The sequence below is a fragment of the Suricata suricatta genome, chromosome 3 (genome assembly GCF_006229205.1).
Source record: "Suricata suricatta isolate VVHF042 chromosome 3, meerkat_22Aug2017_6uvM2_HiC, whole genome shotgun sequence".
Classification (NCBI taxonomy): Eukaryota; Metazoa; Chordata; class Mammalia; order Carnivora; family Herpestidae; genus Suricata; species Suricata suricatta.
This window is the reverse complement of record NC_043702.1, coordinates 109855922-109868534: the sequence shown is the minus strand read 5'-3', so window position 1 is coordinate 109868534 and position 12613 is coordinate 109855922. Positions and strand designations below refer to the sequence as shown.

Genomic DNA, 12613 nt, shown 5'->3' with positions numbered 1-12613 from the left:
CAGAAAATGCAGCCACTGCAGATGTCCAAGCCTGGCAGTTATTTCTCTTAGGACAGAACTGGCACCTGACCCCTGGCAGTGCGTGTGATGTTTATATGGAAATCAATCTGTCACGTGACAGATGTGCATGTGTTTGGGATCTGTACAAATCATGATAACTGGGAGAATCTTCCTTTGCCTCAGATCAGTATATGAAGCAAAACACTTCTTGGGAAAAGCTGAGCCAGCGTCTTGCATGTCATACAACATACTGGTGACCTCATACCATGTAACCTCTGTGCTCTGAGAAGAGGGGACTACCTTTACCATAATCCTTTATGTTAACAGGCAGAGAGCAGTCTTTTATGCTAAGACCCCTGGACGCATTGTGACTTTCCTCAGCATTGATCAGTTTAGATTACTTTTGCAATATCTGTATATTTCAGTGTCCAGCGGCTTTTTAAAAATACTGTAGTTATTACCTTGAAGATTAATGCCAGGTTACTTCATCATGACATACAGAGGTTTATATTGTGCAGCCTTTCACAGAAGTGCGTTCAGATGGTTGGGATCTGCAGGGATTCAGCACTGAAATATAGAAGCCCCCTGTTGATTGTGGTGGGTGATGTTTATGGGACTGTGAAACAACTTTAATGATTTTGTTTTTCTTGAGCAACGTGACATAACTAGAGATTTCTGGAAAATTACAATAGTCAGACTGGCCGCAGCAAAGCTGCAGGGGTCTGGCTCTTATTCAGGATGCTGCAAATACCTGATAGGAAGATCTGTTCAGGCTAGGTGGATAAAAAGAGAAGCAGCTCAGAGGGTGTATCAGACTGATTCCTGGTGAGGCAGCTTTGATATAATCTGTCTGTGATTGAACAAGCAGATAGTCTGTGCATTCAGACTTGCTCATGGGATGATACCATCATCTGCCCTCCTTTTTTTATACGGTGAAAACTCTTCCTGATAGTGTTTCTGGATGAGGTTTGGTGGAAGGAAAGGAAGCGACTCATGTATGAAATAATAAGAAGCCACTTCACACTCCTTTGCTAGAGCTGAGTAAGAGGGCCAGTGTGATGTTGTAGAAAGTGAACTACGTGAAGACCCTGTTTTCCAGTCTTAGTTTTACATGGGGAAACAGTGTGACATTGTCCAGGTCACCTAGTAACCTTGTCACCTGTGCAGTGATCCCTAAGGCTCCTTTCTATCTCAGTGCTGCCATGGCTTTGGTATGAGAGAAGTTTACAGGATTGGTGGTGCGGTATTGGAGGGAATGGGGATGACTAGGACTGAAGACAGAATGGTAGCAACATGAAGAAGAGAAAATAATGATTACCTTAAAGATGATATAGGAGGGGAAAAAACCAGAAGTTTGAGTCCAAAAGGATCTGATCAACAATAAAAGTATTATGATTACATTTGCAGTCATTTTCAAGTTACTAGTAATACTTGTGGTAGATCTTCAAACATCAGGAATGTGACTTATAATTTGTTTTGTGTGTACACCTGAACCTCTTAGGTTCAGGTGTACATTTACGGTGAGGCATGGGTAAAGCCTGGGGCATGTAACCTGGAGGACTATGTTCGACAGAGGGCCCTCCCAGTGACTGAATAATAGTCAGGAATCCAGCCCCTCAGAGAGAGGTCAACCACGACCAATAAAGGGCTTCCTCGTGGACGTTTATAACTTGAGAGGAGTTTTAGGATGCTGTTTGAAGGCACTGACTGTGAAGATAAATTTCTTGAATTTGATCTGGCTCTGCCACTTTTAGCTGAATGACCTTAAGACACTTAATTCTCTGTGACTCTGTTTGCTCGTATGTAACATGGAGATGATAACCCTTACTTCAAAGGCTTATTGTGAAAATTGCATGTAGGATATCTAGTACAGACTTTTGTGTTCAAGATGATATAGATGTACTTTTCCTTTTAGGACCCCCTAAGTACAGGTCAACACCTTGGAACTTATATGTAACATAACAAATATAAGGTGACTATGAAAGCAGAAGAGAGGAAGTCAGGCTGTCTAGGGACTTTGAGGCATGAAGAATGATATGGTTAATGACTTCTCTAGGCTTTCTCTTTGCCTCACACACCTGGCATGGTATAGAAGAGGCCAGTGACCCCAAAATGCCAATGAGCACAGACAAAAAAAAAAAGGGCCCCAACTAAAACCTCTTAGGTTTCTGCTATTTAGCCAAAGGGCAGAAAAGGGACAACCCCAAAAGGCAGGTACTTTTGGGTAATAGTTGCTCTGCTTCAGCCTTGCACATAGAAAAAAAACTGTGGCCTCATGCTACCCATGCCAGCCAAGGCTGAGTGGAGAGGCTAGATTGCTACCCTCAACAAGACGATCATGAGGTGTCCAACACCCTCAGCAGGGTGGTATCATGAGAAGGCCACGCAGGGAATTAGGACTTCCCTCCACCACCCTACTGTCAGTTGGAGAACATGTGGGGAGCCTGGACGATAACAAGGCACCCTTCCCTCTCTCTATGGGATGGTATCAGTGGAGGCCTACTGAAGCTTCAGGAATTTCACTGTTGGCCAGGGACAATGAGAACACCTCCACTGTGGGGTCAGTGGGTACCATACGGGGAGCTAAAAATACCACCCCTGTTGAAGCCTTTCCCCTCAGGTGTTGGTGAAAGCCACATGGCAAAACTGCACTGTTGCCTCCACCCAGCAGTAATGAGGTGGGACCATCCCCTCTGCCTTGCCAGAGCAGTGTTAGAAAAAGCCAAGTAAAACATAGGACTTAAATAAGGTCTAGAGTCTCCTAACATGACAAAAATGTCGAAGTTGTAATTTAAAGTCACTCATCATATGAAAGATCAGGATGATCTCAAACTGAATGAAAAAATCCATCAATAGATACCATCATGAAAATGCCAGAGATGTTTGTTAGAATTTTCTGGTAAAGATTTCTAAGCAGCCATGATAGAATACTTTAGTGAGCAATATGAACACACTTGAAACAAATGAAAGAAAAAAAGCTGCAGCAAAGAAGTACAAATTATCAACAAAGAAACAGAAAACATGAAAAATAACTATTAGAAAATTTAAAACTGAAAAATTCAGTAACCAGAAGAAAAAGCTCAAGAACAGAATGAGAGGGGGAGAAGAAAGAGTAAAAAACTGGAAGATAAAACAATGGAAATTAACCAATCTGAAAAACAGGGAAACTAGACTGAAATAAAATGGACAGATTTGGGTCCTATGAGATTACAACAAATGGTCTAACATTTGTGTCATCTGAGTCCTGGAAGGAAATGAGAAAGAGGGAGACTGAAAAAGTGATCAAGGCAATAATTACTAAAAACTTCCCAAATCTGGCAAAAGATACACACCTACAGATTCAAGAAACTGAATGAACTCCACACAGAATAAACCCAAACAAAGTCATGCAAAAACACCATAATTAACTTTCTGAAAGTTTTAAAAAAGAAGAAAACCTTAAAAGCTACCAGAGAAATGTGACATTTTACCTATGGAAGAAAAAAATTTCTCATCAGAAACATTCATTGGAAGCTAGAAGGAAGTAACACATTATTTTTCAAGTACTGAAAAGAATAAAATAATTGTCAACCCAAATCCTATACCCAGCAAAAATATCTTTCAGGAGTGAAGTGCAAATCAGCCAACCTCAAGATGAAGGAAAACAGGTAGACTTTATTGCCACCAAAAAAACTACCCTAAAAGAATGGCTAAAGGAATTTTTTTTAACAGATAATAAATGGTAAAGTAAAAAACCTTGGAACATCACAAAGGAACAGAGAACATGGTAAGTGAAAGTATAGGTAAATAAAATTGCTTTTTCTTCTTCTCTTGAGTTTCTGACAGTATGTTTGTCAGTTGAAGCAAATGTGGCTATAACATGGTCTGATGTGGCCCTAAATGTTTGTAAAAGACATATTTAAGGCAATTATATTATAAAAAGGGGAGGATAAAGGGAAATAAAGGCAGTTAATGTTTCTATACATCACTCAAATTGGTAAAATAATGATGCCAGTAGGTTATGATAAATTGAATATTTGTACTGTAAAACACAAAGTAACAAATAAAAGAGTTGTGCAAAGAAATTGACTGAAAAAGACTATAAATATAGCAAAATGAAATTCTACAAGTGTTCAAATAATCCACAGGAAGATAGTAAAAAGGAAACCAAGATACAAAAAAAACGAATAGAAAATAAAATTAGAAAGGCAAAATTAAGCCCTAACATATTAACAATTACATTAAAAATAAATGGCCTAATTTGTAGGAAAGTGGATGGACCTCAAGGGTGTCATGCTAAGCGAAATAAGTCAGGCAGAGAAGGACAGATACCATATGTTTGTACTCATAGGTCTAACAGGAAAACAGGAGAAACCTAATGGAGGACCAGGGGGAGGGGGTGGGAAAGAGGTGGTGGTGATGGAGGAGGGCACTTGTGGGGAAGGGCATGGGTGTTGTATGGAAACCAATTTGACAATAAACTGTTTAAAAAAAATAAAATAAATGGTCTAATACACCATATGAATGTTATTTTTTAAGTTTATTTATTTATTTGGAGAGAGAAAGGGGATGGGGGGGGAGAGAGAGAGAGAGAGAGAGAGAGAGAGAGAGAGAGAGAGAGAGAGAATATCTCAGGCAGGCTCCATGCTGTCAGCACAGAGCCTGGTGTGGGGCTTGATCTTACCAACTGTGAGAGATGACCTGAGCCAAAATCAAGTTAGATGCTTAACAGACTGAGCCACCAAGCACCCCAAAAAGTACATCTTTGTCTTAATTATTTTACATGTTTTCCAGTGTTTTTTTGTGCTCAGTTTTACTATAAGGAAGTCCTGAGGTCTTGCCGCCTTCCATATTGCTCATAATTCCACATGGTCTTCATTGGGGAAGGACCCGGTGAGTGCAGGCACTCACTATATCCATTATGTGTGTGTGTGTGCTGGCAGAGGCCCCTAGGTGAAGGTTGTGGGTAGGTGTTCCTTTTATGATGGAATAAAGAAAGTGCTGCTCCTGCTTTTTCCTCAGAAAATAAGGAGACTGGAAACAGGAAACAACATCCATTTTCAGTGGAACTAGAAGGCACCTGGTATCCCAAGCCACAGTGTATGAACAAGAGTGGGCAAGTGCACTAAGGCAAGGAGAGGTGTGCAGAGACATTGAGTCAAGATGCTCAAAATGACGATTTATAGACAAAACCAATAAAGCACTGACCTTCAAAGTAAGCAGCACTATCTGAGGGGCAAAACAACCGTTCACTGTTGGGAAAAACAGTAATCAGGTGCATGGGCTGGTGAGGAAAAGATTGCTGGCTGTGGGTGAATGAGAAGCCAAACAAATGCACCACAGTTGTGAGCTGGGGAAGTGAAGGAGTGTGGGCACTGTGAACAGCCTGCAGCTGCTGGAAGGACCCTCACCCAGCCCTGTGTCCCAGAGGACCTGTCCCACAATCTGCTACTACCTGCTCTGAGAAGAACTCACATTGTGCAAAGACATGATAAGTTCTTGGGGGCGGGGAAGGAGGGAAGAAGAACCAAGAACAAATTTTGCACAGAAGTAGTACAGAAAATATTGAACAAAACAAATACAAGTGGCAGGTAGAGAATGTACACAGAAAAAATAGTTTTCTGAACAAAATAGCATTTGTATTTAATTTTTAAAAAATGAAAGCAATAGCTTTTGTTTTTAAAAACAAAAATTATATATCTAAGAGGTCATAGAAGATGTGAGCCAATGGAACAAGGTGAAAGGAGCTGGTTGAACTCAGAAAATAAGTGAAACAAAATATATAAATAAATAAAATCATCAAATATGGAGTCTTGCTTGACAGCAACACAAAGGAATTTAGCGATTATTGAAAATATGGTAGAGGAAATGGGAGGTGTTAGTCAAATGGTACAATGTTTTGGTTATACAAGGTGAATTGGTCCTAGCAATCTACTATATAGCATAGTGCCTATAGTTATCAATACTGTATTGTATACTTAAAATTTTGCTAAAAGCATAGATAGTAAGTGTTTCTATGGTAAGAAATAATGAAGAGGGCAGTACAAAACTTTTGAAGGTGATGGATATGTTTATGGCAAGGATTTGGTGATGGATTCATGACCAGACTCACATGTTGTACACATAAAGTATGTACACCTTTTTGTGTGTCAATCATACCTCAATAAGTTGCTTAATAAATATGATCATGAATATGAGTGTGACATCGAGAAAAACCATCAAAATGAAAATGACAAGCAAAATGTTAAGTGATTTGAAAAAAATGGTAAGTATGGAAGACAAAGTAAAACTGCATGCACATATTTTCTCTTCCTGAAGAAGAGAAAGAAAAAATGGTAAGTATGGAAGACAAAGTGAAACCACATGAACATATTTTCTCTTCCTAATGAATAGAGTCAAATATTGAAGTGGGGAAAAAAATCTAAAGATGCACCTCAGGAAGACTTTTTCCTAATCAAAAGAAGCCTGGAACCCAGGATTCAAGTCTCAAGAAATGTTGACACATAATAGTCAAAGTCAATAGTCAAAGATATATATTCTAGTAAATAAGCTGACTTCAAAATTAAAAACAAAATTCTTTGGTCATAACAAAATGAAAAAGCTGAGCCCAGCCTTACACCTGTCCACAAAATTATTTAGAGCAGAAATAGAAGAAATTGGAACAGTGCTCTATACCATTCCTCCCTCTCAAATTGTTTTTTTATAGCAGAAGAATTAAAACAACCTAAATGTCTATCAATAGGGAAATTTTATAGTTTATTGTCAAGTTGGTTTCCATATAACACCCAGCGCTCTTCCCCACAAGTGCCCTCCTCCATGTCTATCACCCTCTTTCCCCTTTCTCCCTCCCCCTTCAGCCCTCAGTTTGTTTTCAGTATTCAAGAGTCTCATGATTTTCCTCCCTCCTTCTCCCGAACTCTTTTTACCCCCTTCCTGTCCCCGCGGTCCTCTGTTAGGTTTCTCCTGTTGGACTTACGGGTGCAAACATATGGTATCTGTCCTTCTGGGAATTTTAAAATTGATTATAATCTTAAATTATAGTATATGTAGACAGTGGGGGATTATGTGTAAATAGAATACAGCAACTCTAATAATAATAACACAGAATGATTTCCAAGATGTATTTCAGGGGGAAAACAGTGAAATGCTACTTTGTATGTATATTTTAGGATATATTTTTAAAAACTGGAATAGGGATTGTCACTAGGCAGAGGTAGTTACCTCCCCTCTCTTTTACTATCTTTTTTTTTTACTGTATGTGTATCATTATTGTTATGAGAAAGAACAGAACAGAAAAGAAATGGACTTTTTTATTCAACATATCCCCATTAGAGTCACCCTTCCTGTTTCTTCACTGCCATTTTAAGATGCAAGTATTCATAGGCAGAGTAGCAAATTGTGAGTCCCTTGGGGGAAAGAGACCATTATAATTCTTTTCCTTTTCTTCAAAATACTTTTATGAAAGAAGATGCTCAATAAACACTGATTGTGTGGACATTCACTAAGTTAAACTGAAGGGACAAAATGGATTGCGTGAGAATATTCATATTGTTGTTTCAGTATGCAAATTGTCAGCTTCGCTCCTTAAACCCATTTAGCAGAATAAAAAAGGGAATCGAGAATTAGATCTTTAGAATTAAAATTAGATTATATTAGAATATGAAATTAGAAATTTTAGAATTAGAAATTAGAAAATAAAATTAACACTTCCAGGCCATTTCTCGCTCTGTTTTTAAGCCCTGCATTTTTCCTTGTTGGGCAGAAAGGTATATCTGTGTCTGTGACAAGAATCATAGTAACTTCTCAGGCTTTATCAAGAGCTAAATGTACTAATGGCAAAAGTTGCCCCAAGTTAATCGTGTTTAGTCTAAACTATTTACAGAATATTTTTGAGGTCCCAGAGTTTTCTTGGCCTGATTTACTCTAAGCTGATCTTAAAGTCACTTATTTCAGTCATTTCCAAAGTTCTTTAGGACAAATCTCAGTGCAATCCCTATGCTCCCACTACCCACACAAGAGTTTTATGACAGAGAAAAGGCTTGAAATGGGGGAAGGTGATAAATCTAATTGGATCCTCCCAGTATCTCACCTGCAGCCACATCCCTGTTTCTCTGTCATCAGCGTGGCACCTTTTGGTCATGATTTAATCCATGCAAGCCTGTATAGGGCACCCACATAGATTCATTAAAATTTTTGAATGACTAAGTCTCCGTTTAAGATGTTGGTACCTCTACTAAACAAATAGGTCTTTCTTTTACTGATTTGATTTTATTTCTGACTGTAACTCTTTGAGAGAGATGCATGGAAGTGACAGAACTGAGTAAAAAGGAGCTGCTAAAATGCCATGTGGAATGACATTGCTTGGGCTGTGGCTGATTAAAAGTGTGCATGCTTGATTCTTTCCCTGTTGTCAACTAGGGCACAGAGATATCAGTGCAAGAAGTTGCCTGACATGCCTTTATGGATAAATACCCTGCCTCCTCTTAACTGTATTTCCATCTGGGGCCGTTACTAAAGATACACCAGCTAATTTTAATCACTACAGGGGAGAGAAAGATGCTCTCAAGGTTGGCAACGTCGCCTACCACAAAGGGTTTTAAAGAATCAAGTCAATATATTAAACTACCATAGGATGCACAAAGGAAGCCAGCATAATCCCTAGGTGACCACATTTAAGAATGTCTAAATAACTGTCCTGATAAGGGTGTGTTATAACATGTATTTCTACAGATGCAAGTGACTCATTACACAAAGTGTTCCTGCTAAATATTACCTTTCCTGACACTGAAAAAATAGACAGCTTTCTTGGCTCATATTATGAATTAATAGGTCCTGAGAAATGTCTTATCAGTCCTAGGTCAAAGTATTATTGCGGGACTGTGGCTATTAATGTATGGTTCTAATAACCTACTCAGTTCCGCAGGGAGAGGTGAAGGTGAGCTAGCTCCATCCAGTTGTGTAATAGGGGAGATCTAAACATTGTTCGGCTGAGCCAGCCATTGCTTCCTGTGGAATTGGATGCCATAAGGACACTCATAGTACACTGACTGTTCTGACCCTTGCTTCTCATTTCTGTCAGTAAAACAAAGTAGCTTTCCAGATAATATGAGAGCATGTTCACTCTGCCAAAGTTAATTTGAAGAGTCAGTCCATCCTGTATAAGGAAATTTTCGTCAGTGCTCTGGTTGTGATATAATCAGAAAGCACATACTTAGAAGGGGTATGATACATTTAATTCAGTATAGTGTCTCATCTTAGTGTGAGCCACGAGAAACCTAGGCTTGTAGTTTTCCATGGTCAGTCATGAAATTGGGAGGAAATACTGAGTGTAACCACAAGGCATTTCCAAGGGCAGTAATGAGGTTTTACTAATAATTTAATTGTACTCATATTTAACCTGGAGAAGTCATGGGTAATAAACCAGTTCCAATCTTCCTTTAATTTTTTTTCTAACTTAATTTCTGTATTTTCCATATGCGTACATTATAGTTTGTGATTCTCTTCTCAGTTGATGTCATAATCATATCTGCATAGATAACATTGATTGTTCTTTATCTGCAAAATCCATGCAGCTCTCCATGTCACAAAATCATAATAAACAGCATTACTTCCAAGCACAAAGTTGCCTTAGAATGGCAACATTACTAAAATGATTTAAATGGCTCTATTATTTGTGTAGAGTTCATCTCCTCAAAAAATTCAGGGCAAATTTAGTCTAATTAATCTCTGTCCAGTTTAATACAACCAATTTACTGTCTAATTAATACCACCTTTCTCTTTTTACACATTCAACAAAAATTTGATTGAGTGGTTACCAACTACCAGCACCAGTCCAGATGCGGAAGATACAGAGGTGAAGGGGACACGATGGTACCTCCCCTTCTGGTGGATGTAGGAAGTCACTGTGTCTCTTACTACAGGCTGGATTTCAAGCCAGACCCTCTACAGCATTACAGCCTTCCAAACCCACCAGAGCCCCATATACAAAGACAGCAGAATTCATGTTGTGGAAAGTAGCAAGCCGTTTTTATGAGGGAAGAGACCCCCAGTTGCTTTCATTTTTGATGTGTCAGCAGGAAAGGAAAAATTTACCATAGACAAAAGGATAGAAACAACCTCAGCTTTTGACAGTTGTGTGTGAGTTGGCGTGAAGGATTGGAATTCTAAGGAGCTTCAAATGCAGCATATCTGTTCCATCTGCCAGCTCTTTTCTAGGGACCTTCACCAAATGCACAGAAGTATGATGCCAAATGATGGAATCAGAACAGGTTTGCTGACCTAATTTACCCCTGAGGTATAGGAAGCTTTTCTTAAATACAAGGCAGAAGACTAACGGAATCTAGGGTAGGGCACGAGAGAGGAGACAGATCTCTCTCAGGCATTTTGGGCCTTGGTCGAGTATACTCCAGGAGTCCCCCAACACTGGTGAGGGGCAGGAAGGCTGAGAATCGTGTCACTGGATGAGTCAGGGCCTTCACAGAAGGCACCATGTGGGCCTCACAGAGGCTAGGAGTTAGGCAGCAGTGCTAAGAGAGAGATCTTAAGGAGTATAGAAAGCCAGAAGTGAGCGTGGAAGAAGAAAAAAACTCTCTACAGACCAAAACCAAAACAAAACAAAAAACAAAACCGCTATAAGATGGGATGAAAAATAGAGCTTTTTTAGACCTTGAAAATTTGGTGGCTGGGTGGTATAGCAGAACAGTATTTCCAGAGACTTGCAGAGGAAAGGATCAGTAAACTGGACCAAGTGAGCCAGTCTTGTGGAAGGGAAAATCCTGATTGTTTTAAACTTTTGAAACTAATGGGTAACTGGATCTAACTAAAGCTAAACTAAGCTCAGACTCATCTCAACTACAGATTAGCCTCCCTTAGCCCTGGCAGAAGAAGGAGGGTATCTTTTTTGGGAATTATTTACTTTAGTCTCTTATATTATCTAATATGTACTATACTGACATTAATATGTTACCTAATATATATTATCTAATATACTACAATGTCTGAACCACAATAAAAATTCATGAAATGTACAAAAAAAAGAGAATTATAACTCAAAGTCTAGAGAGGAAATAATAAAAGTAGATGAAGGAATGGACTAGATGATGAAGTTATCATAAAAACTTAAAAAAATTTTTTTATGTCTTTATTTTGTTTTGAGAGAGAGAGAGAGAGAGCGAGCATAAGGAGGTGAGGGGCAGAGAGAGAGGGAGTCACAGAATCCGAAGCAGGCTCCAGGCTCTGAGCTGTCAGCACAGAGCCCAATGTGGGGCTTGAACCCACGGACTATGAGATCATGACTGAGCCGAAGTTGGACACTTAACTGACTGAGCCATCCAGGTCCCCGGGGCATCAGAAAAACTTCAAAAACTCTATGATACATGTGTTAAAGGATCAGTAGAAAAGTGGAAAATATATAAAAAAATATATATAGGGAAACTCAGCAGAGAGATGGAAACTAAAGAAAAAAGAACCAAATGGCTATGCTAGAAATGAAAACTGCAAAATCAAAAATAGTTTATTTGATGAGCTTAATAGCAGAGGAAAGGATCAGTAAACTTGACCATGTGAGCCAGTGAACAAATGATCCAAATGGGAACATAAAGGGAAATAGAAAAAATGAAACAGGCTACTTGAAAGCTGGAGAAAATATCAAAATATAGGTAATTGGGAAAAGAGGGGAAAGAACCATTTGAAGGAAGAGTGGCTGAGAATCCTCAAAATTGATTAAAGACCTCAACTTTGGAAAGAGAGAGAGCTAGGAGAAGACTGGGTATGGATGAGGTTAAGAATTGTTTTGTAGATTGTTTAGGAATGCCCATATGAGGTTACCATAATTTGAGCAGAAATCATAAGCCACAGTAAAACATGGTTAAGAGCATTCAAAGGTAAAGAAACAAGTGCCGATGCCCTAAACTGATAATAATGTGGGGTGTTTGAAGACATCAGGAAGCCAGTAAGCAGAAAGATGTAGGAAATAATTTGTGGAGGTCAACAAGAGTGAGATAGTGTGTGACTTTGAGTAGGTCTTTGCAAAAATATGGGGCAAATCCGTCTATGGGGAGACATTGGAGAGACTGAATGCATTCGATCGCAGTAGTTTGGACTAGGGAGATTCTCGGACAGCTTTTCACATCTGATTCCTCTTATTCCTCCTTTTGAGACACAAAGATGTTAATTTAGGAAAGGCTCTCTGGTAATCTCTATAGTCTGGAAGCTCTGAGGTCACTGTAGGTGAGGACCATAATACTTTTAAAGGTTAATAGATACAGTTACAATTTTGGACTTTTAAACTCACATTACAGATTTCCCACCAGCAGAAAATACACAGGTTCTCTTTCCACATCGATCAGAAGTGAGGTAATGAATGTTTCAGCCACTGCAATGATATTTAAAGTAGGACCCAAGCAGAAATCGAAAGGGGTGTTACATGTCTGGGCAGGGATTTTTATTTGTTTGAATGTTACTTCATAGCCATTCTGAATGTGAAGCTTTCTGTATTTTTCATAGCCTATGGCAGTGACCTACCTGAGCAAAGTGCAGGAGACTCACCAGCGCTCTAATGGGCTTGTCTTCTCTAAGGCAGATGCGTGATCTCTGAGCTATCAGTCACTTTCCAAGGCCGTCAGAATGGACAGCA

At 39.1% G+C, this 12613-nt stretch overlaps 1 protein-coding gene across 1 annotated transcript in view; it reads left to right on the top strand.

The window, feature by feature from the left end:
• Positions 1-12613, top strand: part of RGS7 (regulator of G protein signaling 7) — a 488559-nt gene that overhangs the window by 63851 nt on the left and 412095 nt on the right. The window lies entirely within an intron of this gene.